This window comes from Trachemys scripta, chromosome 10 (genome assembly GCF_013100865.1).
Source record: "Trachemys scripta elegans isolate TJP31775 chromosome 10, CAS_Tse_1.0, whole genome shotgun sequence".
Taxonomy (NCBI): domain Eukaryota; kingdom Metazoa; phylum Chordata; order Testudines; family Emydidae; genus Trachemys; species Trachemys scripta.
This window is the reverse complement of record NC_048307.1, coordinates 36,722,604-36,750,315: the sequence shown is the minus strand read 5'-3', so window position 1 is coordinate 36,750,315 and position 27,712 is coordinate 36,722,604. Positions and strand designations below refer to the sequence as shown.

At 50.2% G+C, this 27,712-nt stretch overlaps 1 protein-coding gene across 15 annotated transcripts in view; it reads right to left on the bottom strand.

The window, feature by feature from the left end:
- Positions 1–27,712, bottom strand: part of LOC117883932 (ankyrin repeat and fibronectin type-III domain-containing protein 1-like) — a 607,608-nt gene that overhangs the window by 118,501 nt on the left and 461,395 nt on the right. The gene's annotated exons all lie outside the window — the stretch shown is intronic.

Sequence of the window (27,712 nt, the reverse complement as noted above, 5' to 3'; positions counted from 1 at the left end):
AGGGCAAGCCCCAGACTCCACTCCCTGTTGGAAGCTCGAGGACCAGATGTGGCTCCCAGGCTGTAGTTTGCGCACTCCTGGGTTAGGAGACAGACTGTCTGGGTTCTAATCCCAGCAACTTTCTTCAGTGCATGACAGATGTATTGTCACATTGGTAAGTACACTGTGGGGGGCAGGGGGCATGCTCAGATACTACAGTGATGAGTGTGGTATAAAACCTATATAGAACAGAATACATATTAGACCTGATTTCAAAAGTTATAGGCCCTGCAGCAGGTACTGAACTGAAAGCAGCACCCTTGTGAAATAACATGGTTCACACTGCATTGGTGATATTGTTGAGGACATCTGAGAGCAAATGCTTTCAAAACTTAGCAAAAGTGACTACTTGGCTATCCTACTGATGAGTCAACCAGTCTCTCTGGTGCTGCATTTTTCGAGGTATGCTCCTGGGGGATCTAGGGAAGAAGACTTGCTTTTTGTCAAGTTGTGCCAGGATCATAGAATCATAGAAGATTAGAGTTGGAAGAGACCTCAGGAGGTCATCTGCTCCAACCCCCTGCTCAAAGCAGGACCAACACCAACTAAATCATCCCAGCCAGGGCTTTGTCAAGCCGGGCCTTAAAAACCAATAAGGATGGAGATTCCACCGCCTCCCTAGGTAACTCATTCCAGTGCTTCACCACACTCCTAGTGAAATAGTTTTTCTTAATATCCAACCTAGTCCTCCCACACTCCAACTTGAGATCATTGCTCCTTGTTCTGTCATCTGCCAACACTGAGAACAGCCGAGCTCCATCCTCTTTGGAACCCCTCTTCAGGTAGTTGAAGGCTGCTATCAAATCCCCCCTCACTTTTCTCGTCTGCAGACTAAATTAGTCCAGTTCTCTCAGCCTCTACTTGTAAGTCATGTGCCCCAACCCCTAATCATTTTCACTGCCCTCCACTGGACTCTCTCCAATTTGTCCACATCCTTTCTGTAGTGGGAGGCCCAAAACTGGACACAATACTCCAGATGTGGCCTCACCAGTGCCACAAGAAAGCTCATTTGAGGCATTTCAGGCACCAGTCAAGTGTACCAATAGTGGTATATTGCAATCTGCATAGGTGGCCTCAAGGCAAGGAGGGGTAAAATAGTGAGCTAATTCACACAGATCCAGAACATCACACATCATGCCTTGTTGCCAAGCTCTTACTGCTAGGAAAATGCTTTGTAAACCTGGGCCTGCTCCATTATGATGTGATGACTGGGTTCTTTCCACTAGCAATTTCTCCTCCACAATGAAGGGAGGTGGCTCTCACCAGAGAAACTGCTGCCCCGACTCTTCAAAGTCAGAAAGTTTTCCTGGATGATTGAAAATCTTGACTTTGCTGATATCTTCAACAAGTACACCTAAGGTGGCATGCCTAGACTCCATAGCTAGCATTTGGGAGCATCTATAAGGAACAGCTGCAGGATCAGGCCCTAGGAGTCTGATAAACAGATAGCTTTGTCAGAACAGAGCTTATAATCATGAGGAAATAAAGAGAGATCCCACACTCTAGAATCATCACACACATTTAGGGCCCAATCCTCAGGGGGTGTAAAATGGCATAGCCAGTGGAGTTATGCTGATTTGCACCAGCTGAGGTTTTGCCCCTCATTATCTGGGTGACTCTAGTACCCAACTTTGCAACCTGAAAGGAAGAAGTCCCTACAAAGCAGAAAGGTCAAGAAAGACTGTGCAGGCTTTCTAGATACGACAGCGCATGGAGTCTGGCTCTCCCTGAGCTCTGGACAGAAGTCTGGCTTGAACATTAGCCTCTGCAGGGTCATCTTGTACTTAATAATCAATAAGAACAGCCTCACCAATCAATATGGGTTGGGTTTGGATGAGCTCCTGGCCCCTGTGAACTTGACGATGCTCTCTGGTTCTCACTTCTCTGGACTTCTTGGGCCACCAGCTGAGTTTGGATTTTCACATCAATGAGTCTGGGAAAATAGCTAGCCTTTTTCTTAACACTATCGCAACTAGAACATCAGAACTACCACCCTTGGGCCCTCTCTCAGCTATGGAGTCACAATGTTCCTGAAACGGCTATGTGACGAAGTGGGGATTTTCCCTTGTTATGTTGTGTGTGTCCTGCTGTTTTGCATGGATGCTGTGTATGACTTTTGTGGAGGCTGCTCCAGCTGCCTGCAGGGATGCTATGGCTGCCCCTTCGTAACCTGAGACCCAGAAGAGGAATGTGACCAGGTGACTCTTGGCCCCGGAAGCAAGACAAAGGCTGGAGGAAGAGCAACGGGCAGGGTAGGGGCCAGGCAGCTGAAAGCGAGTCAGTCTCACCTGGCTTGGGGCACAGGGGAAGGACCAGAGCCCTGGCTCTGGGCTCTCCTCCCCCCAAGATGGACTTGGCTGAAAGTCACTGATTTCTGTGCTAACAAGTTCTGCCCTAAGCTGTGTTCCTGTCGACTAATAAACCTTCTGTTTTATCGGCTGCCTGAGAGTCACTGCTGACTGCAGAGTTGGGGTGCAGGGCTCTCTGGCTTCCCCTGGAGCCCCGCTTGGGCGGACTCGCTTGGGAAGTGCACGGTGTGGAAAGGGATGCTGAATGCTCCGAGGTCAGACCCAGGAAGGTCGAAGCCGTGTAAGCTTCCTGCCCTGGAGACAGTATGCTCAGAGAGCGGAGGCTCCCCCAGAGTCCTGACTGGCTTCGTAGTTCCAGAGCATCGCCCCAGTGACTACGTGACAGGCTAACACCGGCCTCTGATGGCAGCTATAAAGCAGTTTCCCTGTAGAATCCCACTGCCACTGGTGCCCTTCTGTTGTGTGTACTGAAAGGGGGTGCCTGACTCTGCCTGCTAACCCCTTCACTCCTAGCCACGGATCCTCCTGCTGCTGCCCTTACTGACCAACCAGTAGGCCTGGCGTAAAATTTTCAAAAGTGCCTGAGTCTCATTTTTGAACATGACACAGGCACTTAGGAGCCTCCATCCCAATGAGACTCAGGTTCCTACATGCTCAAGTCACATCTGAAAGTGGCACTTAGATTCCTAGTTCACCCAGGCACCTTCAAAAATGTTGCCTCTGAACCTCTCTAGTTCCCTGGATAACACTAGTCCTGACCTGCATGCCTGGACTCCTCCCAGTTCTATCCCTGTATTGGACAATGGCTTGTTACAGAAGCACATCTGTTTTTACAATGAAGGTGGAGCTGAGGGAGGGCCTAGGAAGCAGTAACCATCCAGCTCCAACCAAACAGAGCTCCAGTGGCACATATTCCTTTAACACTCATTATGTCCTGAGTCCCTGCTGCATCATTCGCTCATTCCTAATTCTCCCTTCCCGCATGGATCTCTTGCACCTCATCCCTTCAACCACAATGCTGAACCCTATTATCAACAATCTCATTATAGCTGGGCCACAGCGCAGCACATGAAATGGATGTTTCCTTAGAGACATCCTCAGGAGGGAGGGAAGCGAGAAGAAAGAGAGCGACAGCTATTAGAACTAATTTCTGAAAGGAAAAGCGACCATGTGAAGTCAGAGTCTCTCAAGGGCTCAGAGAGGCAGACGTATAACACCAGGTTTTAATGCAGACCAATTTGCTGTTCCCCTGACGCATTACTGTACCTTCTGACGTCTAAAACTCAGCAATGTGACTGCGTGCTCTCTTTGAATTAATGTTTCTTTTAAGATCAGACTGAAAATACTGTTGTCTGCCTATTGTACCAAAAGGTTCTCCCAGAGCAACTGGCTTTCTCTCTGTGAACCTGGCCAGCGCGGCGAGAGCTGTGGAGCATTATTAACCGAGGAGGAAACAGGGCCAATGCTGGGGAATGTGATGTTCTTTTGTGAGATCTGCACTAATGAATGTGGAAAAGAAGTTCAGTCCTGATATCAAACTCCTTTAAAAGCCGCAATTAGAGCCCAGACCCATGGAAAACAAAACAGACAAATGAAATAAAAAGTAAAGGGTAAAAATCAGATTTGGACTAGATGCCTTGGGGCATTAGGAACTGATACAGAACTTTTGATCTTTAGTCCTAGGTCAGTTTATGGTGGCAGGTTCTAACATCAGGTCCATCACTGTAGTATCTGTGCACCTAAATTATATCTGGGACTCCAGCCTAAGGTAAATAGTTAATGATACAAAAACATCATCATCTGACAGCTGATCAGTGGCTGTTGTGAAACAAGAGTAACTCACAAACATCACCAGACTGTACTCCAACCCTCGCAAACTGCAGCACACTGCCCCCCCAGGCAACTGACACCCCAGTGTAACTGAATCCTGACACCCACAGATATCCCCTGCACCTGGCACCCTACGGATCTTCAGCATTGACGCCCTACTGCAAAGTCATCCTGACACACCAGACACCCCCTACTCCCAACCATGTCTCAGCACTCTGACCCACACATATCTCTGCACACCACACTTCTGCAACATGTCTTTACACCCTCTGCTGAAACCTGTGGGAATGCTAAAAACTGGGGAGACAGGGATGTTTTTACAAGACTCTCTAGAAATGTTCTAGCTCTTGACTGTCTGCATGTGACTACAGGATCCTCCACATAAATCCTGAGACTTATCATAGATAGAAATATCCTTTTAATCTGTTTCCTGACCATTCCACTATTGCTATTGATATTACTTGGAAGGTGCCTAGATACTAAGGTGATGGACAGCTGGATTAAACCTTACGATAGACAGATAGATAAATTCCCAAGGGAATAATTATAATTTAACTTATTTGATTTCTTTAATTTTAGACAGCAAATACAACCATTTTAGGATAATGCTCTGGTTTCTCTCCTCACAGCTTATTGGTACAATGCTGTCACATCTGCAACAGAAGGCTCCAGCTCATGGGGACTCCCTCCCTGCCCCCCCAATGCAGGATGGGCTGAAATGCCAGTCTGATGTCCCACCAAGCATGCAGTCCAAGCTGCTTCTTGCTGACTGTTGAAAACTGGAACACTCAGAAAATCCAAAATTCTCCCCCCATATCTTGGTTCTGGCTGGGGCACATCACACATCTCCCCATCCTTCTGTTTAACAGCTGATATTCCCCGAACACTCCCACGAACACATACAACAGTTCTGGGCATGTTCCCTATCAGGGCCAGCTCCAGGCACTAGCCTGGCAAGCAGGTGCTTGAGGCGGCTGCTCCGGAGAGGGGCGGCACATCCAGCTATTTGGCAGCAATTCGGCGGACGGTCCCTCACTCCCGCTCGGAGCGAAGGACCTTCCGCCGAATTGCCGCCACAGATCGCTATCGCGGCTTTTTTTTTTTTGGCTGCTTGGGGCGGCCAAAACCCTGGAGCCGGCCCTGTTCCCTATCCTACTTACAGCTGGCAAATTTCTGGGGTTTAGGGTGGAGGGGTCACACTATGAACCTTCAACCTTGAAGGTGCAAGGGGGGTAATCATATGGACTTGCAGGCAGGATTTCAGATTTGCTAGAATATTGCCTCCAATTCCAACAGTTGCTGAAGGGCCATTGCTTTTACGGGCCCTAATCCAGCAAAGCACTTAAGCGCGTGCTTAACATTAAGCACACGAGTAGTCCCACCGAGGTCAATGTTTCAATGCTTAAGCGCTTTGCTGGATCGGGTCCATGCTGAGTAAGCTAATGATACCAAACCCACACATTAACAGATATTAATTTCCCTGGTGTGATCTCCCCCACGGGGGATTAAATTTATATTTGGTGGTGGCCTATATTTTATGAGCATAAAAAAAAAAATTCACGCCTCTCCACAAATAACAAAAATCCTGGAAAAAATAAAGTATACGAAAAAAGAGGCTAAGTCCAAAGAGAGTAAAGTTTCAAAATGAAAATGTTAGCACAGCCCATGAGCTCTTGGTGACAGGTAAATTTGCTGCAGGGGACCTCTGAGCACCCTCCAGTCTCTTCCAGCCTGTCTCAGCAGGAGCCTGGAAGGTTGGAACCTGTCAGGATGGATACTCTAAATTAGGAATCAAAACATTCCGTCCTACTTAGCAGAACTATAAATTCAAAGTGAACCCTTGTCTAGGATAGCCAGTGGTCTAAGCAAGAAGACGACAGCTTCTCAAGAGTCCAAAATATACTTGAAACTTGTCTTGAATTACTTTGCACACAGCTTTAAAATACTTAAAAATTTCCATCTGACCAGGATGCAGAGCAGCAAGAGGGATTCCATTTTCTTCAGTGTAAACCAAAAACAATTGATACAATGAATTTTTCATGGATCAGTTTAACAAAATAAATACAGGGGCAGGGGACAGAAGGGGGACAGAAAATGTCAAGGCTCTTTTAAAGGGATTCTCAGTAGCATTCATGTCCTGTTCCTGCTGTGAATTGTATCCCCATCTCACCTCCTTCTCCACAGATTGCTTTGTAGAGGCACAGAATACCAGTGGCTTTCGGAGGGTGATGGTAGCATGGAATCTTACGAGCCAATGAATCTGGCTTTTTTATTTTTTAAAAAAATCAACAATTTATTTTAAAATAAACTTACATCTATGTCCATAAAGCAAACTGATGTCTTAGATTCATGCAGCCACAATGCAAATAAACCTCTAAGGCGATGATTCCTGTATGAAGCAGCAGGGCACGGACATGGCCAAACATAAACACTGAAAATGACTCCATGTGAACATTGAAAACCAGGATCCTGCCTCACTATGGCATGCCAGCTGAAGGGGGGAGGAATTTTACTTTGTATACTCCGCCAAAGCTTCTACCAGAGGAGATCACTGTTGGGGAGAATGGAAGTGAGCTCTAGCTGTAGGGAAGGTCACAGATCCTGCAGTCTCAGCCTTTGTCGACACAGGTCACTGTAGAGAACGTTATAGGGACTGGCTACTGATGCTCATAGTTGCTCAAATCTGAGTTTACACCAGCAACAGGGAGCTGTTGAAACTGGTGCAGGAGCAATGGCTGAGAGTGGATTTGTAGTTATTTCAGGCCCTCTCTCCCCCATTCCCACCAGGTGTCGCTGCAGGGAATGGTGCAGGTGCACTAGGTATAAATGGAGCTCTTTTCTACTCCATACTTGGATTTATCTCTTGCTGCTCACAATATAGAGTCACCTCTAACTGCATGCAGTTCACTGAATAGGGAGGATATATTTTAAAAGTATATGGGGGGACCACAAGTAAAGGCTTCTTCTCCAGCAGACAACTAATGGGAACATATCTGAGAAGTTCGTTGCAATTGTTATCTTTACATATATTCATTTTGCTTTGCAACTAAATTCTGTCGGCTGCTTTCCAGGAAACAGATTTCTGAGCTGTCTTTCTCTGTCCTCCACCTCATAGAATCATAGAATATCAGGGTTGGAAGGGACCTTAGTCCAACCCCCTGCTCAAAGCAGGACCAATCCCCAACTAAATCATCCCAGCCAGGGCTTTGTCAAGCCTGACCTTAAAAACCTCTAAAGAAGGAGATTCCACCGCCTCCCTAGATAACCCATTCCAGTGCTTCACCACCCTCCTAGTGAAAAAGTTTTTCTTAATATCCAACCTAAACGTCCCCCACTGCAACTTGAGACCATTACTCCTTGTTCTGTCATCTGCTGCCACTGAGAACAGTCTAGATCCATCCTCTTTGGAACCCCCTTTCAGATAGTTGAAAGCAGCTATCAAATCCCCCCTCGTTCTTCTCTTCTGCAGAGTAAACAATCCCAGTTCCCTCTCTTCATAAGTCATGTGCTCCAGCCCCCTAATAATTTTTGTTGCCCTCCGCTGGACTCCTTCCAATTTTTCCACATCCTTCTTGTAGTGTGGGACCCAAAACTGGACACAATACTCCAGATGAGGCCTCTGGAGGGGGCCAATGCCAAATAGAGGGGAATGATCACATCCCTCGAACTGCTGGCAATGCTCCAAAATGCCATTAGCCTTCTTGGCAACAAGGGCATACTATTGATTCATATCCAGCTTCTTGTCCACTGTAACCCCTAGGTCCTTTTCTGCAGAACTGCTGCCTAGCCATTCGGTCCCTAGTCTGTAGCAATGCATGGGATTCTTCCGTCCTAAGTGCAAGACTCTGCACTTGTCCTTGTTAAACTTCATCAGATTTCTTTTGTCCCAATCCTCTAATTTGTCTAGGTCCCTCTGTATGCTATCCTTATTCTCCAGCGTATCTACCACTCTTCCCAGTTTAGTGTCATCTGCAAATTTGGGGTGCAGTCCACACCATCCTCCAGATCATTAATGAAGATATTGAACAAAACCGGCCCCAGGACCGACCCTTGGGGCACTCCACTTGATACCGACTGCCAACTAGACATGGAGCCATTGATTACTACCCGTTGAGGCCGACGATCTAGCCAGCTTTCTATCCACCTTACAGTCCATTCATCCAGCCCATACTTCTTTAACTTGCTGGCAAGAATACTGTGGGAGACTGTATCAAAAGCTTTGCTAAAGTCAAGGAATAACATGTGCACTGCTTTCCCCTCATCCACAGAGCCAGTTATCTCATCATAGAAGGCAATTAGGTTAGTCAGGCATGACTTGCCCTTGGTGAATCCATGATGACTGTTCCTGATCACTTTCCATTCCTCTAAGTGCTTCAGAATTGATTCCTTGAGGAATCCAGCTCCACACAAAATCACATGACTCACAAATTCTTTCCTCTCCAGCTACGGTCACTGTCCCTTTTTCATATCTGTATGACAAGGTCAGTTCAGCATAGCCTCATGCGTCTCCCAGCAGCCATCACTGCTTATTTTAGCACTTCTTCCTTTCACACCCACCGATGAACATCCAAGCTCCAATCCGGGGCCTCATCCTACTATATGTGTGGTCCAAAAAATAGAAACATAAGTGCTAAATCAACAGTGATCTTGTAAACCACAATGCCACGGGAATACTCAACACCTTGCCCCCCTTCCCTCCCCCTCCATGCAAGGGCCAGGCACAGTAGCAGTCCCTAGTATAGAAGGAGTGCAATGACTCTTCCTCTTCTTACACCCCAAGGAGTGGACATCGTCCTGTGGGGGGGTGGGAGGGTCAGAGAGAAGGTCTCATCCCATGGCCCCCATCTCACTCTCCACCAATCTGCCAGGTGCGCCAGGGTCAGCACAGCCTGCTTGCTGAGAAACAAGGGCAGGGATTGTGATTCCTGAGGCTGTCTTTCCCAGAAAATCCCCTGGGGCAGTGCATCTCCACCCGCCCCCTCCCCAGCATGGGCCTCTTTGCCTAGCACAATCTGTCCTTCTGTTAGGAAGTATGGTGCAAAAGGGGAATAAAAGCAAGGGCAGGGCCATCTGTAACTATGGGCAGGGGGAGCAGTTGGGAGGGGGTAATTTGATTACTTTTATTGCAAAGGCACTTTTTTTTCCCTTTCCCCTCAGTGTTAGGATGGTGACTAATACGCCAGGAAGGGGATGCAGCTCTCCTGCAATGATACACACTGCTAATCCTCTAGATTTATCTGTCACTTCCGTGTCCTGGCTCCAGAGAGCCAGATTGATCAAACTTTGCTTCTGTGAGCTCCATCCAACTGATTAACATTACTCTCAAGACTTCCACTTCCTCTTGCTTTCTCCTCTTACTCTCCGCATAGCTCCAGGCACAGATCACTCATTTTTATTCCCTACCCCCAGACAGACTTTTTTTTAATGAGCTTTTGTGGGGCTGTTTGTTTAAATAAAAAGAGCTGGAAATGAATGGAGCGGATGAGCACCTTATCACAGAGCAGGGAGTGCTGACACTTCTCCTGCCCCAAAGTTAATCGGCTCTGCCCATTATTTTCAGCAAGGGGCCAGAGAGCGACAGTGATGAATGCTGAGAGCTTGTTTACCGTCAGCTCCCTATTGTTGGGAAGCAAGAGATATGCAGCCTGGGTGGTAATTAATCGTCTCCAGAGAAGTCCCCCTGTCACTTCAGTCTGAGGAAATGATAGAAACTCACTGTGTGTTTCAAACCATTCTGCTACAATATTTAAAATTTTTATTAAAGCTAATGTTAAAAAAATATATAATACATAGGTTGAGAAAAGATTGTCTGTACATCTGGGTATAGTGCTTAGATTATCCACAAATACAAAGTTTGTTTTTAAAGTCATAAGATACATATAGTGCATAATCAGCAATAACCCAAATTTAGGTGAATGAATTTAAGAATACAGTTTAGATATTTAGCATCCATGCATTCGGGTACATTACTCATGAAAAAAGTTATACAGAGAGTTGGTAGCCAATGAGTGAAGATTATCCCTCAATAATTGAGAATTTAGGATAGATTGTCCATTTAGAGAAAAAAACAGTCCGTCAGGAAAGTATCTGAGTTACTATCCCGACTGCGCTTCTCATCAGCACTCCAGCTCATCCCTCCTGGTATTGACGAAGTCTGGTGATGTGTTCTATATAGACATCCCTCAACCACCTGACGGCGTCCAACACCATGAGTTGCTGCATCAGCCAAGCGTAGTGTTGACTGATTCCACATTCTCTCAGCTCTCGCTCGTTACCGGGATCCCATGCGCCCAGGGCTCCGATGATCAGTGTGTGAGTTTGGACCTCGTAGCCCTTATCTCTCAGAGTGTCAGCCAGCGGGGCATAATTCTCCAGCTTTTGAGATTGGGTGTCGTGGAAAGCCAGGGTCCTGTTTTCGAAGGATATTGTGATGTCCACCATGATGGATCTTCTTCCAGTCCTCATTGGTGATGACGATGTCCGGTCACAGTTGGCTGTCGGTTTCGGGGATGGCGGAGTTCATAGCTACCTTCCCTACAGGAGGTGGGATGGCTCTGACCAGGCAATCTTGGATGGTGTTGTGTCGCAGCTGTCAGGTTCTGGAATGCAGCTACACAAGACATGGGGTAGTGTCTCATTGGCATAGCTGCACTTCCTGCATCACTCGTCCCGATTCCTGTGGTAGACAGCTCTCTTCAGCGGGATGTAGTTGAGCCGGGCCCGGTGGATGAACCTCCAGTCGGCAAATCGGGTGAAGCTGCCCCTGGGGAGGAAGTGGTTGCTTGTGTCCCACATGCACGTCACCTTGAAGGCCTTGCCCTGATCCGGCTTCCGTTTCAGGTTTTCCACATAATGGCAGCAGATGGCATCCTTCAGGGTTCTCTCCAGCTTGGTTCTGGCTCTCGGAATGATGATGGTGCACTCCGTGTTCTTCACCTGTGGCAGGACTCCCATCTCCTAGTGTTCCTCGCACCACGTCCAGTGGCAGCCGATACATTTCTCCAGTCATCGCATAGCATTGCGGGCATGAGTCCAGAGCGAAGCAGTCTCCCCCGTCTCTTCCAAATTTGCCTTCCAGAGAGCCACTCAGGTTGGTGGCGACATCTTGGTTGGAGGGGGTCCTGGCGATTCGCTTCTTGACGGCATCCTGCAGAGCGCTCTCCGTGATGTTCCTCACCATGGCTTCCGGGCACGTCAGAAGGCGGAATGTGTGAATGATCATGGCAATGTCGCACAGATCACCCATTCGAGGGACATTGGCACCACCCTGCCCATGCGGGATGTACACCAGTTCATTGCTGGCCCTCTGGGGAAGAAACATCCACTTCTTCACCAGTTGCTACATGGTGTTGTTTACCTTGTTAAGAGGTACCTTCGCCACAGCAGATCCCCTCAGGACAAATGACATATGGGGGATTAGGAAGGTGTTCAAGGCATTGATCTTCTGCCACGGTGCCAGTAGGGAGGAGTCGATCCTGGCTACATCTCGTAGGATCTCCGCGATGGTATCCTCACGTATCTGCTGGACGCGGAAACCCGTCAGCGTGCCGAGATGTTGGTATGCTTGCCTTCCTCAAGGAAGATCATGAGTTCGCCCTGGATCTGAAATGGCGTTACCTGGACCGAATCCCTTCTACTACCATCAGTATGCAGGGATGCACACTTCTTGGCATTGAAGCGGAGTCCCATCCCAGTTGGCAGCCTGGCTTGTGATGTCAAGTATTTGTTGGAGACTCTCGGGATTGTCTGCGATCAGGACCAGATCATCTGCGTAGGCGAGGATATTCACTCTATTGTCATATAGATCAAAACTGCCTAAACTGCTGGAGATCACTCGAATGAGAGGCTCCATGGCTACGTTGAAAATGATAGGGCTCAGAGGACAGCCTTGATTCACACCGCTATGGATAGGAATTTCAGGTGTCTCTCCTTCCATGGAGCGGATGGTGGTGGTGCAGCCTTCATACAATTCCCGGACCAACTGGAGAAAGTTTTCAGGCATCCCGAACTCTTGCAGTGTGTCAAAAATGTGCTGGTGGGGCATCAATCCAAAAGCATTAGCCAGGTTGAGCCATGCTATGGCACATTGCCTCCGTGCTCTCCTGGCCATGAGGATGGCAGTCTGAAGGACAAAGTTGTGTTCGTAGCAGCCTTCACATGGCATGAAGCCTTTCTGGATGGAGCTGATGACTCCTCCATTCACTGACTAGTCTGTGATCCTAGCCATGAGGCAGCTGGCATACACATGGTGGAACAGAGAGATATGCGTCTCCAGTTGTTGGGGTCATCTCACTCGCCTTTCTTGTAGACGAGCACCGTCACAGATTTCTTCCAGGAGCTGGGAGTACGGCAGAACTGTTTGCATTTGTTGAAAATAGCAGTTAGTACCAGGCAACCGAGGTCTCGTTTTTTTCAGGAAGTTGTAGTGAATGCCATCTTTCCTGGGGCTGTGCTTTTGGTCTTTGTAAGTCTGGTCTCGCTTACATTTCCTACAGGGCTGGAGGAGCAGCTGTGAGCTCCTCACCACCTCCTGCCCCACTCTCTACAGCAACCACTGCTAGGAAAGGGAAGCGGCTAGAGGAGCTGTGCCTCCACAGCCAGAGATCCTGCCCTATTACTTACAGTGATGGCTGCTGGATAAAAGATGGGCCTGGAGGAGCTGCATGCTCCCCCATCAGCAGCAGTGCTACTCTGCAATCCCCATGGTGCCTCTTGCAGGAAGAGGCTGGGGCCGGAGCAATTATGATCTTTTCCAGAGCCAGGGCTCTGATACACTCCCCAGTGCCACCTGTACTGCATATGGAAAGAAGCTGGGCTGCATGGCCTGCAGCTGAAGCAGTGAGAGACCATTCTGGGGCCTGGGATGTGTCTGTGTGGGCCAGACCAGAGGGAGGCTCAATGGTCTGCGAAAAGCTTGGGGACAGGCTCACAAAGCCTTCCTCCACAGAGCACAGCATGAATGCTCCTCAGCAGAGTGCACCACACCAGCCATATTGCTCCAGTGCAAGCATATCAACCTGGTTGTTTGCCTGGACTTCCTTCCCCTGAGCAGGGGATGGAGAGGAGATCCCGCTAACAGGGCAGCGAGGGGACGGGGGAAGGAGAGGAGATTCTGCCTACAGGGCTACGAGGGGGAGGGGGAAGAAGAGGAGATCCCGCTAATAGGGCCAGGAGTGGGAGGGGGAAGGAGAGGAGATCCCGCTAACAGGGCCACGAGGGGGAGGTGGAAGGAGAGGAGATCCCACTAACAGGGCCGGGAGGGGGAGAAGGAAGGAGAGGAGATCCCGCTAACAGAGTAGCGAGGGGACGGGGGAAGGAGATGAGATCCTGCCTACAGGGCCACGAGGGGGAGGGGGAAGAAGAGGAGATCCTGCTAACAGAGCCGCAAGGGGGAGGGGGGAGGAAAGGAGATCCTGTTAACAGAGCCGCAAGGGGGAGGGGGGAGGAGAGGAGATCCCGCTAACAGGGCCGCGAGGAGGTGCGGGAAGGAGAGGCGATCCCGCTAACAGGGTCACGAGGGGACGGGGGAAGGAGAAGAGATCCTGCTAACAGGGCTGCATGGGGGACAGGAGGGATGAGAGGTCCAGCTACCGAGAGGAAGTGATGGGGAGGTGAGAGAGAAGAGTCCCTGCCCAGAAGATGTGAGGAGTGCAGCTGACAAAAGCTCCAGCACGGGTGAGTGATGGAGAAAGAAAACCCCAGGAAAGTCATGTGCAGAGAGAGATACAATGCTAGCACGGCGGCTGGAACATACTGAGAAATGGGATGGGAGTGAGCACACCACCAAAATGCCCATCCCTGAGATCAGATTTGCCCTGCCGAGCCCTTATCCCGGTGCAAGCCTTGATTCCCTTTAGCAAGTAACCTGCCGCTGGTGGGCAACTGTACTGCAAGTGCCAGGGATCCGGCTCCACACTATCCCAGCTCTCCCACTCGGGACTTGTCCAAACACATACATAAAAAAGACGCAAATAAAAGTTGCCTGAGATGGTTGTTTGTCTCTGCGTTGGCCGGGACCCCCCTCCCCACTCGCTGTTTGACTTGGCAGATGACAGCTGGATAATTTGTTTCCATTGCAATGAAGTCCTAATTAACTGGAATAAACTTTTTACACTAAGTGTGTTTGTTTAACAAACTGGCCCTTTCAGAGCCTCACCGAGGCCTGATTGATGCAGTTGAGGGGAGTGGAAACATGCCGTGTGCTTGGACATTAAAGATGCAGCGTCTGGGCAGGCGAGCACTGAAAAGGGCTCTCTCTGTGTTTGAACGATCGAAAATGACACCTCTCATGTCTGGGCTGGGATGGAGCTTTCAGCTCAGCCTTTAGGTACAAATACATAGATTTTTTATTTACTCCTTGAATTTATTTCATACAATTCAACTTCAGGGCAACAGAGTTGACACCAGGAGCTGCTGCAAGCTCCCCCACAGCTCCCCTTTGCATGGTGTGCCACACCACAGTCCCTGGTGGGAGAAGCGGGGATTCGCTGTAGCTGGGAAAAGACGGTTACTCACCGTTGTAACTGTTGTTCTTCAAGATGTGTTGCTCATATCCATTCCATTAGGTGTGCGCGCGCCGCGTGCACGATCGTCGGAGAATTTTCTACCCTAGCAACACCGGCGGGTCGGCTGTGGAGCCCCCTAGAGTGGCGCCTTCATGGCGCTGAATATATACCCCAGCCGACCCGGCGCCCCCTCAGTTCCTTCTTGCCGGCTACTCCGACAGTGGGGAAGGGGGGCGGGTTTGGAATGGATATGAGCAACACATCTCGAAGAACAACAGTTACAACGGTGAGTAACCGTCTTTTCTTCTTCGAGTGCTTGCTCATATCCATTCCATTAGGTGACTCCCAAGCCCAACTTAGGTGGTGGGGTCGGAGTGAGACATTGCTGTGTGCAAAACCGCTGATCCGAATGCAGCATCGTCCCTGGACTGCTGCACTAGTGCATAGTGAGCTGTAAACGTGTGGACTGATGACCAAACCGCCGCTCTACAAATGTCCTGGATCGGAACTTGTGCCAGGAAAGCAGTCGAGGAAGCTTGGGCCCTCGTGGAGTGAGCGGTGAGGTGTGGTGCTGAGACACCTGCCAGGTCATAGCAAGTCCGGATGCAAGACGTAATCCAGGAGGATAGGCGTTGTGAGGAGACCGGTGAGCCTTTCATTCGGTCGGCCACTGCGTCGTCTTCCTAAAGTGCCTTGTGAGGTCAATATAGAAAGCCAGGGCCCTGCGTACGTCCAGAGAATGCAAACGTTGATCCTGGCGAGTAGCATGTGGTTTAGGATGAAAGACCGGGAGAAATATATCCTGGTTGATATGAAATGGAGAAACTACCTTAGGGAGAAAGGCAGGATGTGGACGAAGCTGCACTTTATCCTTATGGAAAACTGTATAAGGGGGCTCGGATGTAAGCGCCCTGAGTTCAGAAACGCGCCTTGCTGAGGTGATGGCTACGAGGAAGGCTGTCTTCCAGGATAGGTACAAAAGTGAACAGGTGGCCAGTGGCTCAAATGGAGGACCTGTGAGCTTGGAGAGGACCAGGTTAAGGTCCCACGTCGGGACGGGCTGACGTTGTTGCGGATACATCCGGTCTAAGCCCTTGAGGAATCTAACGACCATCGGGTTAGAGAATACCGAGGACGCAAGTTCCCCTGGGTGAAAGGCTGATATAGCGGCCAGGTGAACTCTAATTGAAGATATCGCCAACCCCTGCTGTTTTAGGGAGAGGAGATATTCCAATATGAGAGGAATAGGTGCCTGTAACGGGGACGTGGCTCGTTGTTCGCACCAACAGGAGAACCGCTTCCACTTGGCCAAATACGTGGCTCGTGTTGAGGGCTTCCTACTGCTCAACAGAATCTATTGGACCGATAGTGAGCATTGTTGTTCTGTCTGGGAGAACCATGGAGCAGCCACGCCGTGAGGTGAAGAGAATGCAGGTCGGGGTGACGCAGTCGGCCGTGGTCCTGAGAGATGAGATCCGGACATAATGGAAGCGGGATCGGTGTCCGAATCGAGAGTTCCAACAGTGTGGTGTACCAATGTTGTCTCGGCCACGCTGGAGCGATCAGAATTACCTGTGCCTGGTCTCTGCGCAATTTGAGCAGTACCTTGTGGACCAGAGGAAACGGAGGGAAGGCATAAAACAGGTGGTCTTTCCAGGGAAGGAGAAACGCATCCGAGAGGGAGCCCGGAGCTCGACCTTGTAGGGAGCAGAACACGTGGCACTTCCTGTTGTCTCGAGATGCAAACAGGTCTATCTGGGGAAACCCCCACTTCTGGAAGATGGAATGTATGATGTCCGGACGGATGGACCACTCGTGCGTCTGAAAAGACCTGCTGAGTCGGTCCGCTAAAGTATTCTGGACTCCAGGGAGGAACGATGCCGTAAGATGGATTGAGTGGGCGATGCAGAAGTCCCACAGGTGAATGGCCTCTTGGCATAGAATTGACGAACGTGCTCCTCCTTGCTTGTTGATGTAAAACATGGCCGTGGTGTTGTCGATGAGAACTAACACACAACGGCCACGTAGGAGATTGAGAAATGCCTGGCACGCCAGGCGCACCGCCATCAGTTCCCGAACATTGATGTGCAGGGCTAACTGAGATGCAGTCCACAGGCCCTGAGTATGGTGTTCGTTGAGGTGGGCGCCCCAACCCAGAGATGAAGCGTCTGTAACCAGTTGCAGAGAGGGTTGTGGTGCGTGAAATGGCATCCCCTCGCAAACCACATTGTGATCTAGCCACCAGGTGAGGGAGGTCAGGATCGAGTTCGGGATCGTGACCACCATGTTCAGGCTGTCCCGATGTGGGCGGTATATCGATGACACCCAGGTCTGGAGTGGGCGAAGCCGAAGTCTGGCATGCCTGGTTACGTACGTGCAGGAAGCCATGTGACCCAGTAGGGTGAGGCACGACCTCACCGTGGTAGTTGGGAAGGCCCTGAGCCCTTGAATGAGGCTCGTGATGGTACAAAAGCGGTTGTCTGGCAGGATGGCTTGTGCACGTCTGGAGTCTAGGACTGCGCCGATGAATTCTATTCTCTGGGTAGGTTCTAGAGTGGATTTGTCCTTGTTGAGAAGGATGCCCAACTTGTTGAATGTGTGCACTATTATGTGGACATGATCTCGAACTTGCTCTTTGGTGCGACCGCGTACCAGCCAGTCGTCTAGGTACGGAAACACCTGTATCCCTTGTCGACGAAGGTACGCTGCCACAACAGCCATACATTTCGTGAACACTCTTGGGGCCGAGGATAGGCCGAAGGGGAGGACTGCAAATTGATAGTGCACTCTGCTTACCACGAATCGCAGGAAGCGTCTGTGAGGCGGGTAAATTGCGATATGAAAGTAAGCGTCTTTCATGTCGAGGGCGGCGAACCAGTCTCCAGGATCGAGGGAAGGGATAATGGCCCCCAAAGAGACCATGCGGAACTTCAACTTTACTACGAATTTGTTGAGTCCGCGCAAGTCCAAGATGGGCCGCAGACCTCCCTTGGACTTGGGGATCAGGAAGTAACGGGAATAAAATCCCCTGCCCCTTAACTCTATCGGAACCTCCTCTATGGCCCCCATGGCAAGGAGCGTAGAAACCTCCTGTATAAGAAGTTGCTCGTGAGAAGGGTCCCTGAAGAGGGACGGGGAAGGGGGGTGGGAGGGGGGGATAGAAGAAAACTGGATAGCGTATCCCCTCTCCACCGTGCTGAGGATCCAACGGTCCGAAGTTATAAGGGACCAAGCACGGTGGAAGTGGGAGAGGCGATCCCGAAAGGAGGGGGCTGGATCCTGGGGGATGACTGGGGCGCCGTCCTCGATCGCACCTTCAAAAGTTCTGTCTAGGACCTGAAGGTGGTCTTGGTGGCCCCTGGTTCTGACCGGGTTGAGGGCCAGCCCATCTTCTCCTACCACCTCGCCCTCGCCTTCTGGCAGGGTCCTGTCTCTGACGAGGTGGAGGGGGTAAAAACGTTGAGGCTGGGGCCTAAATGGTCTGCGCTGGGGACCCGCAACATGCATCCCCAGTGAGCGCATGATTGTCCTGGAGTCCTTGAGGCTCTGCAATCGAGAGTCCGTCTTCTCCGAGAACAACCCCTGTCCTTCAAAGGGCAAATCCTGTAGGGTCTGCTGTAATTCAGGGGGCAAACCCGAAACTTGGAGCCAGGAGGTCCTTCGCATAGCGATACCTGCGGCCAGGGTTCTCGCGGCCGAGTCCGCTATGTCCAGGGAGGCCTGTAAGGAGGTCCGAGCCACCTTCTTACCCTCCTCAACCAAGGCCCCAAACTCTTCCCTGGACTCTTGGGGAACCAATTCCTTGAACTTCCCCATAGAGTTCCAGGAATTAAAGTTGTAGCGGCTCAGGAGCGCCTGCTGGTTAGCCGCTCTAAGTTGTAGCCCTCCAGCTGAATAAACTTTACGGCCAAACAAATCGAGTCGCTTAGCCTCCTTTGATTTGGGCGCTGCAGCTTGTTGACCGTGGCGCTCCCTTGCATTCACTGATGACACCACCAGTGAACACGGCTGGGGATGGGTATACAAGTACTCGTAGTCTTTGGAAGGGACAAAGTACTTTCTTTCCACCCCTCTCGCTGTAGGTGGGATAGAGGCAGGGGTTTGCCATATCGTAGTTGCGTTCGCCTGGATCGTGCGGATCAGGGGCAACGCCACTCTTGATGGGACATCCGCCGCGAGGATATTTACAATGGGGTCCTGCACCTCCACTATCTCCTCTGTCTGTAGGTCCATGTTACGGGCCATCCTACGTAACAGGTCCTGATGAGCCCGAAGATCTATTGGGGGTGGACCTGTGCACGACGTGCCCGCCACTGCCTCATCCGGAGAGGAAGAGGAAGATGCCTCTGGTGGTAAGGGATCCAGGGGAGGATCCTGGTCTCCCTGTTCCTGGGTCGGAGCATCACCTGCCCTTGGGTCCGGGACGTCAGGTGGTGCAGATACAGAGGCCTCCATGCCCCCTGGAGGAGGGCGAGAGATGGTGGACTCTGGGGCCCTTGTATCAGAGTGACCCGAGCGAGAGGTTGTTGGAGCCCCTTGCGCCTGGTGGTATGCCCACGGGGTCCAGAACGACCAGTGAGATGGGCCATGGTCAGGGTCCTCTGCTCCCTCTTGCCAATGGCCTAAATCTTGCTCCCCGGTTTGCCCCTGAGGGGGGTATGCCGATCTTGACAAGTCCTCAGAGGAGCGAGACACCGATCTCGATGGCCATGGCGGTGCCGACTGCGCCGAGACGAATCCCGTGGGATACGGTGCCGTCCGGTGCCGGTCTAGAGATGTTCTATCTCTATGCGGTGCCGGCGATCGGTGCCGAGATCGCGATCGGTGCCGATGATCTCGCCAGTGCCGGGAGTCGGACCTGGATCGAGACGATGACCTGGAGTAGGCCCGGTGCCGGGAGCGGCCTCTCGACGTCGAACGTCGATCGTACCGGTGCCGAGAGCTACGTCTCGACGTTGATCGGTGCCGACGATCATAACGGTGCCGAGATGTAGAGCGGTGCCGCGATGATCTTGGCCGCGAGTACGACCGGTGCCGAGGTGATATCCGGCGCCGGGACTGCGAGCGGCGTGGGGACCTGCTTCGGGACCTGGACCGGTGCCGTGGTTCCAGCCCTTGCGATGGAGGGCGCATCAAGGCAGGTTTTCCCCTAGATTGGACCGGGCGAGTCAACGGTGCCGACGGTGCCGGTGGTTGGGGCGGTGCCGGCTCCGTGAGGGCGATCAAGTCTCTCGCCGTCGCGAAGGTCTCCGGTGTCGACGGGAGGCACTGTATCACCGCCGGTCTCGGTGGTGATTCTGTCTGCACCGGACTCAACGGCCTCGGAGCCGGAGTCGACGGTGCTGGAGGCACCTGTTTTCGGTGCTCCACAGGTGGACGCGGCTCTACCCCCGGCACCGGGGGAGCCGGCGTCTTCGGCACTGAGGTCCCCGCCTTATGGGATTTTTTATGTCCCGGGGATAATGAACGGCGCCGAGGCACTTGCTGTGAGTGCGGTGCCGATGAGGTCCGGTGCCGTGGAGGCTTGTCCGACGTGGTCGGCATGGTCGGTGCCGCCGGGGCACTGCGCACCGAGGTGCTAGGTGCCGGGGCCTGACGCGCCGATGGAGCGTCCGGGCTAAGTGCCGCCTCCATAAGGAGTTGCCGGAGTCGAAAGTCCCGCTCCTTCTTGGTCCTCGGTTTGAAGGCCTTACAGATCTTGCACTTATCTGTTTGATGGGACTCTCCCAGGCACTTCAGACACGAGTCGTGCGGATCGCTTGTTGGCATAGGCTTAGCGCAGGAGGCGCACTGTTTGAAGCCGGGAGCCTTGGGCATGAGCCCGGCCACGCGGCCGGGGAAAAAGGGGGGAGACAACCCCCTTAATCCCCTTTAACTATATAACAACTATACACAAGTGAATAACCAACTATATAACTATAAACAACTAGAACTATAACTATAACTGTGAATAACTGGATAAGCTAGGGAGAGTGGAGAACAGCTACGCCGCGCTCCACAGTTCCAACGACCGTCAGGGGCGGTAAGAAGGAATTGAGGGGGCGCCGGGTCGGCTGGGGTATATATTCAGCGCCATGAAGGCACCACTCTAGGGGGCTCCACAGCCGACCCGCCGGTGTTGCTAGGGTAGAAAATTCTCCGACGATCGTGCACGCGGCGCGCGCACACCTAATGGAATGGATATGAGCAAGCACTCGAAGAAGAACTTACCCCTACAGCAGCTGCCTCATCCCATTCCCTATGTTGCCTCCTTTTGGGAAAAGGTCTGATCTGCGCAGCAGTCAGCTCCTCCACAACCAGGCTCCATGCACCATAGATGGCCAAAGTACAGCATGTAACATGGAAGTGCAAGCCCTGTAGACTACTGGAACCCATATGGAATATTCCTGTTTGATCACAGCAGAAGGTTGGTTAGATCAAAGTGGAGCAATGTATGCTGGGATGTGTAGTCTCTACAGGCCACCTCTTTATTCAAGACAAGGCTAGCTGTGATTGGTGTGTGCCAATTAGATGCATCTTTCCATCTCCTGGCAACTTGCCAAGACAGCTCTCAGTTGATCAAACTCTAGGAGTGCCCCCCACATCCGCCATACCAGCCACTGTCACACTCAGCCTTCTGGAGAATGGGGAATTGGGCAGGGGAAGGAGAATGAAAAACAAGAGAGAGCAAAAATAAATGAAGGGAAAGAAAGAGAGAAAACAAGACAAGACACAGAAAAGGAAAAAGAAAGACCAGAGCAGAGACACGGCAACTGCCCTGGGAGCATGGCCCGAGGGGTACTGGGTGAGGGAATATGAGATCAAACAGAAACAAGTTTGGGAATTGCTGGAGAGTGTCCTAGTGAAGGACAACAAAAGATATTACCTCCCCCACCTTGTCTCTCTCATGTCCTGGTGAAGGGCAGCTGAGAGACTAGGAGCATTCCCTAGCACATGCCTTCTCTTGGGGACTACCTAGATGTTCCTGAGTCAGGCAGGTGTCCTCAGGACAAAGATGTACAGTACTTGGCCGAGCAGTGCAAATCTGCCACCTCCATCAGTCAGTGCTCCGGGCTCTCACAGGCAAAGGAAATGGAATAAGTTAAAAATGGAAATAAAAATGGACCCCAGCAAGATAAACCACAAGAACACAAGTCAGATTAGTACAGCACTGTTAAGGCCCAAAGCCTGCAAAAGTTTACATGCATGACTTCAGTGGCTGCAGAGTACAAAGCTGAGCACCTGCATCAGTCTTTGCAGGATCAGGGCCTTAACGAACCCCAAGCTGTAGCTGTATTTCAACCGTTCAGTGGGATGATGGTATGTACAGGGTTGCCACCTATTCAGGTTTTACCTGGACAGTCCAGTTTTTGGCTTCTGTGTCCAGTGGTCATTTAGGGTTGTCAGGTGCCTGGTTTTTGACTGAAAATTCAGGTTGAAAAGGGGACCTGGCAATCCTAAATAGCACCCGAACCAAAAGTCTGGTTACCACGGAGCAGGAGGTGGCACCGGGTCATTAACACGCACCAGCCCCTGCTCAGCTGGGGCTGCCTCTTCCCGGCAGGAAGGCTCCTGGAGACATCCATCAAGAGATGGGGGAGAGGAGTGAGCAATGGGGGCAGGGCCTTGGCGGGGGGAAAGAGGCAGAGAAGAGGGTGGGACCTCGAGGGAAGAGGCAGGGCAGGGGTGGGGCCCTGGGGGAGGAAGGTGGGGCAGGGGGCAGGGCCTCGGTGGTCCAGTTACCAGCAATTAGAAAGGTGACAACCGTAAGTATGAATAGCAAGAATCTCTGCTAGAAAATGCTCTCCGGCCTTGCAAACAAAGAATCTCTGAAATCTGAGAAGAAGAATCCATTGTGGCTAAGCTCTGCATCACTATATTCTTTTTTCTATACATGACACACAATCAAAGTAATGCTAAATTAATTTAAGAGCACACAGTTTTCTCAGATTGTTTCTTAGCGATGATAGAAATGTTTGGAATTAAAATATTTTTCATTTAAAATAGTCTTTTTTTGTTTTTAAACAAAATGGTTCACAAAATCATTTTGGTTTTTTTCCCCATTTTTTTTTATTTTTGGAAACGTTTCAGTAGATGAAATAATATAGCTTACTAGTTGTTCTTCCATAAATTTTGCGTGTTTTCATTTGTTGTTTTTTGCATTGTCAGTTTTGATTGGTTAGCTTCATCAATGGTGGTTTGCTTTTGTTTTTTAAAAAAAACACAAATTGTTTAGAAAAATCCAATGGGAAAAAATCCTCCGAAATTTGAAACCTAAAAACTGTTCCAAAACCAACAGAAAGAAAAAGATTTCAAAAGGTACACAGCTTTAAAAAATCAAAAATCAACCAGCTTTATTTTTTTTTAGATCAATGGTTTTCAATGTGTGGTCTGTGGATCTCTGGAGGTCTGCAGACTATGTCTAAGATTTCCAAAGAGGTCTGCACCTCCATTTGAAATTTTTTAGGGGTCCGCAAATTAAAAAAGGTTGAAAACCACTGATTCAAACCATTTGAGTTTACTCAGCCTTTCTGTAACTCTGTAGGATTAGTCTGTAACAATTGTCTCAACAATCTACATACAGGTCATCTTTCCCTTATCTTTTGTATTGTTTTCCCTTATCCCTTGATCTGTTTAGAGTCTAAGCTCTTCATGGCAAAGATCCATGCGATTCTGTGTCTGCACGAAGCCTCGAACGCTTTGGCATATTAAATAAATAAATAATTTTGTTTTATTATTGGGGTTTTTTTTTGTAATGCTGATATACTAATAAAAAAGGTGACAAAATATCATGGCAATTCAAATGAGCACCACAGCCCAGTGATGAGGGAGAAGAAGAAAAGGAGGAGACTATTAAAAAGATAAAAAAAGGCCAGTAGATATTGATGTCTATGCAACTGAAGGCACATGGGCCCTGATTCAGCAAAGCACACAAATGTATGAGCAATCCCACTACTGAGGTCAGTGGGGCTGCTCACACCACCTGGCTACTGAGATTCAGTGATTCTCCCATCGTAGGGTGAGAAGGGACCGCAAGGGTCATCTAGTCTAACCCCCTGCCAAGATGCAGGTTGTGTCTAACCCATCCCAGACAGATGTCTGTCCAGCCTCCTTTTGAAAACCTCCAGTGAAGGAGCTTCCACGACCTCCCGAGGAGTCTGTTCCATTGTCCTACTGTTCTTACAGTTAGGACGTTTTTCCTGAGATTCAATCTAGATCTGCTATGCTCTAGTTTGAACCCATTACCTCTTGACCTGCCTTCTGTGGTGAAAGAGGGCAACTTTTCTCCATCTTTTTTATGGCAGCCTTTCAAATATCTGAAGACCGCTATCATGTCCCTCTCTTAATCTCCTCTTTTCCAAACTAAACATCCCCCGTTCTTTCAGTCTTTGCTCATATGTCTTAGATTCCATCTCTTTGTTGGGATGGAATGCAAACCAGATCATCTTTGTTGCTTGCCTCTGGATCCTTTCCAGTTTCTCTACATCCTTTCTGTGCATTCGTGCACAGACAACGCGTGGGGGTAGAGGGAAGAGGATGCAGGGTCACATGCCCCCTCCCACCCCAGATTTGCTGCTTGGCTTGTACTGAGCATGCTCAGTGACACTGCTGAAGCCAGCTGCCCTCACTCTGCCCCTCCTCCCCCCACTATTGGTGGGCATAGGTCATCTTTGCATTGGTGACCAAAACTTCAGCTGAGACCCAACCAGCGCCCAGTACAGCAGTACTATCACCTCCCGTGACTTGCATGCTATGCCTGTTAATGAAACCTAAAACTGCACTTGCTTTTTTCGCAACAGCATCACGTTGCTGACTCATGTTGAGGTTGTGATCCACCACATCTCCCAGAACCTTTTCAGCAGTGCTGCTGCCAAGCCAGTTTTCCCCCATTCTGTATTTGTGCCTTTGGTTTTTCTTCCCTAAGTGTAGCACCTTCCATTTGTCTTTGTTGAATTTCATTTTGTTGTCTATAGCCCACCTTCTCCCATTTATCAAGATCCCTCTCAATTTTAGATCTATGCTCCAAAGTATTGGCAACCTCCCTGCTTTGTGTCATCTGCAGATTTGATCAGGATGCTCTCTAGTCCTACATCCAGGTAATTAATAAAGATGTTGAACAACATCAGATCCAGAACAGATCCCTGTGAAACCCCACTTGAGACCTTCCTCCAATCCAACATCATTCCATTAATAGCTGCTCTTTGTTTGCGGTTGGTTAATCAATTATGTATCCACTAAATGGTAGTTCTATCATCATTTAGTTTTATTAAGATCATTTTGTGGGGTAAGGGAGGAGTTTATAACATCTATACAGATGTCTCTATAAAAAGGAGAGGGATAGCTCAGTGGTTTGAGCATTGGCCTCCTAAACCCAGGCCTGGTCTACACTACGGGTTTAGGTCGACTTTAGCAGCATTAAACCGAATTAAGCCTGGACACGTCCACACAACGAAGCCCTTTCTTTCGACTTAAAGGGTCCTTTAAACCGGTTTCTTTACACCACCTCCGACGAGGGGATTAGCGATAAAACCGGCCTTTGCGGGTCGGAATTGGGATAGTGTGGACGGAATTCGACGTTATTGGCCTCCGGGAGCTATCCCACAGTGCTTCATTGTGACCGCTCTGGACAGCACTCTCAACTCAGATGCACTGACCAGGTAGACAGGAAAAGACCCGCGAATGTTTGAATTTCATTTCCTGTTTGCTCAGCGTGGAGAGCACAGGTGACCACGCAGAGCTCATCAGCACAGGTAACCATGATGGAGTCCCAGGATCGCAAAAGAGCTCCAGCATGGACAGAACGGGAGGTACGAGATCTGCTCGCCATATGGGGAGATGAAGCAGTGATAGCTGAACTCCGTAGCAGTAAAAGAAATGGAAAAGTATTAGAAAAGATCTCCAAGGCCATGAAGGACTGAGGCCATAACAGGGACACACAGCAGTGCCGCGTGAAAATTAAGGAGCTACGGCAAGCTTACCACAAAGCCAGAGAAGCAAACGGAAGGTCCGGGGCAGAGCCACAAACTTGCCGCTACTACGCGGAGCTGCATGCGATCCTAGGGGATGCAGCCACCACTACCCCAACCGTGTGCTATGACTCTCTCACTGGAGAAACACACAGGGAAGACGGTTCGGGGAACGAGGAAGATGAGGATGGAGGTACTGTAGGTAGCTCACAGCAGCAAGGAAGCGGAGAAACTGGTTTCCCCAACAGCCAGGATATGTTTGTGACCCTGGACCTGGAACCAGTAACCCCCCAACTCACCCAAGACCCTCAGGGCACACAGGAGACCTCTGGTGAGTGTACCTTTGTAAATATTTGTAAACATTACACAAAAAAAAGCAAGCGTGTTTAATGATTAATTTGCCCTGGCAATCGCAGCCAGTACATCTACTGGAAAAGTCTGTTAACGTGTATGGGGATGGAGCGGAAATCCTCCAGGGACATCTCCAGAAAGCTCTCCTTTATGTACTCCCAAAGCGTTTGCAAAAGGTTTCTGGGGAGGGCTGCCTTATCCCGTCCGCCATGGTAGGACACTTTACCACGCCAGGCCAGTAGCACGTAGTCTGGAATCATTGCATAACAAAGCATGGCAGCGTATGGTCCTGGTGTTTGCTGGCATGCAGACAACATCCATTCCTTATCTCTCTTTGTTATCCTCAGGAGAGTGATATCATTCACGGTCACCTGGTTGAAATGGGATGATTTTATTAAGGGGACATTGAGAGGCGCCCGTTCCTGCTCTTCTGAACAGAAATGTTTCCCGCTGTTAACCACGCGGTGGGGGGAAGGGTGAAGTGATCATCCCAGAGAATCGTGTGTGTGTGTGGGGGGCGTGGTTTACTTGTGTTTGTGCCGCATGTTAACCGGGAAACCGCAGCCCCTCCTTTTACATTGAAAACCCATTTTAAATGGACAACCCAATTCATCCTTGATATGGGAAATGCGCTGCTGTTTGCAACCTTTCCCGCATGTTAAGAAGGTTAAAAAAGCCAAAACACTGTGGCCTACCATGGCTGCCTGCAAGCCGAAATATGCGACCTTGTAATGAAAGAGTGTACCCATTGTTCTCTAAAATGTGTCTTTTTTAACCACCTCTCCCTTCTCCTCCACCAGCTGCAAATGTTTCTCCTTCGCAGAGGCTAGTGAACATTAGAAAGAGAAAACGTAGGACGAGGGACGATATGTTCACGGAGCTGCAGATGTCCTCCCACGCTGATAGAGCACAGCAGAATGCGTGGAGGCAGTCAATGTCGGAGATGAGAAAAGCACAATATGAACGAGAGGAGAGGTGGCGGGCTGAATGGCGGGATGAAAAGAGCAAGTGGCGGGCTGAAGACGATAGGTGGCGTCAGCTTGCAGACAGACGGCAAGAGGCAATGCTCTGTCTGCTGGAGCATCAAACTGATATGCTCGAGCGTATGGTTGAGCTGCAGGAAAGGCAGCAGGAGCAGAGACTGCCGCTACAGCCCCTGTGTAACCAACAGCCCTCCTCCCCAAGTTCCATAGCCTCCTCACCCAGACGCCCAAGAACACAGTGGGGGGGCCTCCGTCCACCCAGTCACTCCACCCCAGATGATCGTCCAAGCATCAGAAGGCTGGCCTTCAATAAGAGTTAAAGTTTTAAAATGCAGTGTGTCCTTTTCCATCCCTCCTCCCCTACCCATCCCAGGCTACCTTGGCAATTATCCCCCTACTTCTGTGAGGAACTAATAAAGAATGCATGAATGTGAAAAAACAATGACTTTATTGCCTCTGCAAGCGGTGCTCGAATTGGGGAGGGAAGGGTGGGGTGGGGTGGTTGGTTTACAGGGAAGTAGAGTGAACCGGGTCGGGGTGGGAGGTTGAGGCAACTCGCCTGGCCGCTGATTACGCGCAGCCAGACACCAGGGCGGTTAGAGGAGCACAGCAGGGCGCGGTGCGCATCAGAGAAGCTTTGAAAACGAGTTTTGTGACTAGCCAGGCTACTGTGTGAAACTTCTGTTTGTTTCTCCTTGATGAACCCTCCAACCCCCCCCCCCCCCCCCCCCCCCCCCCCCCCCCCCCCC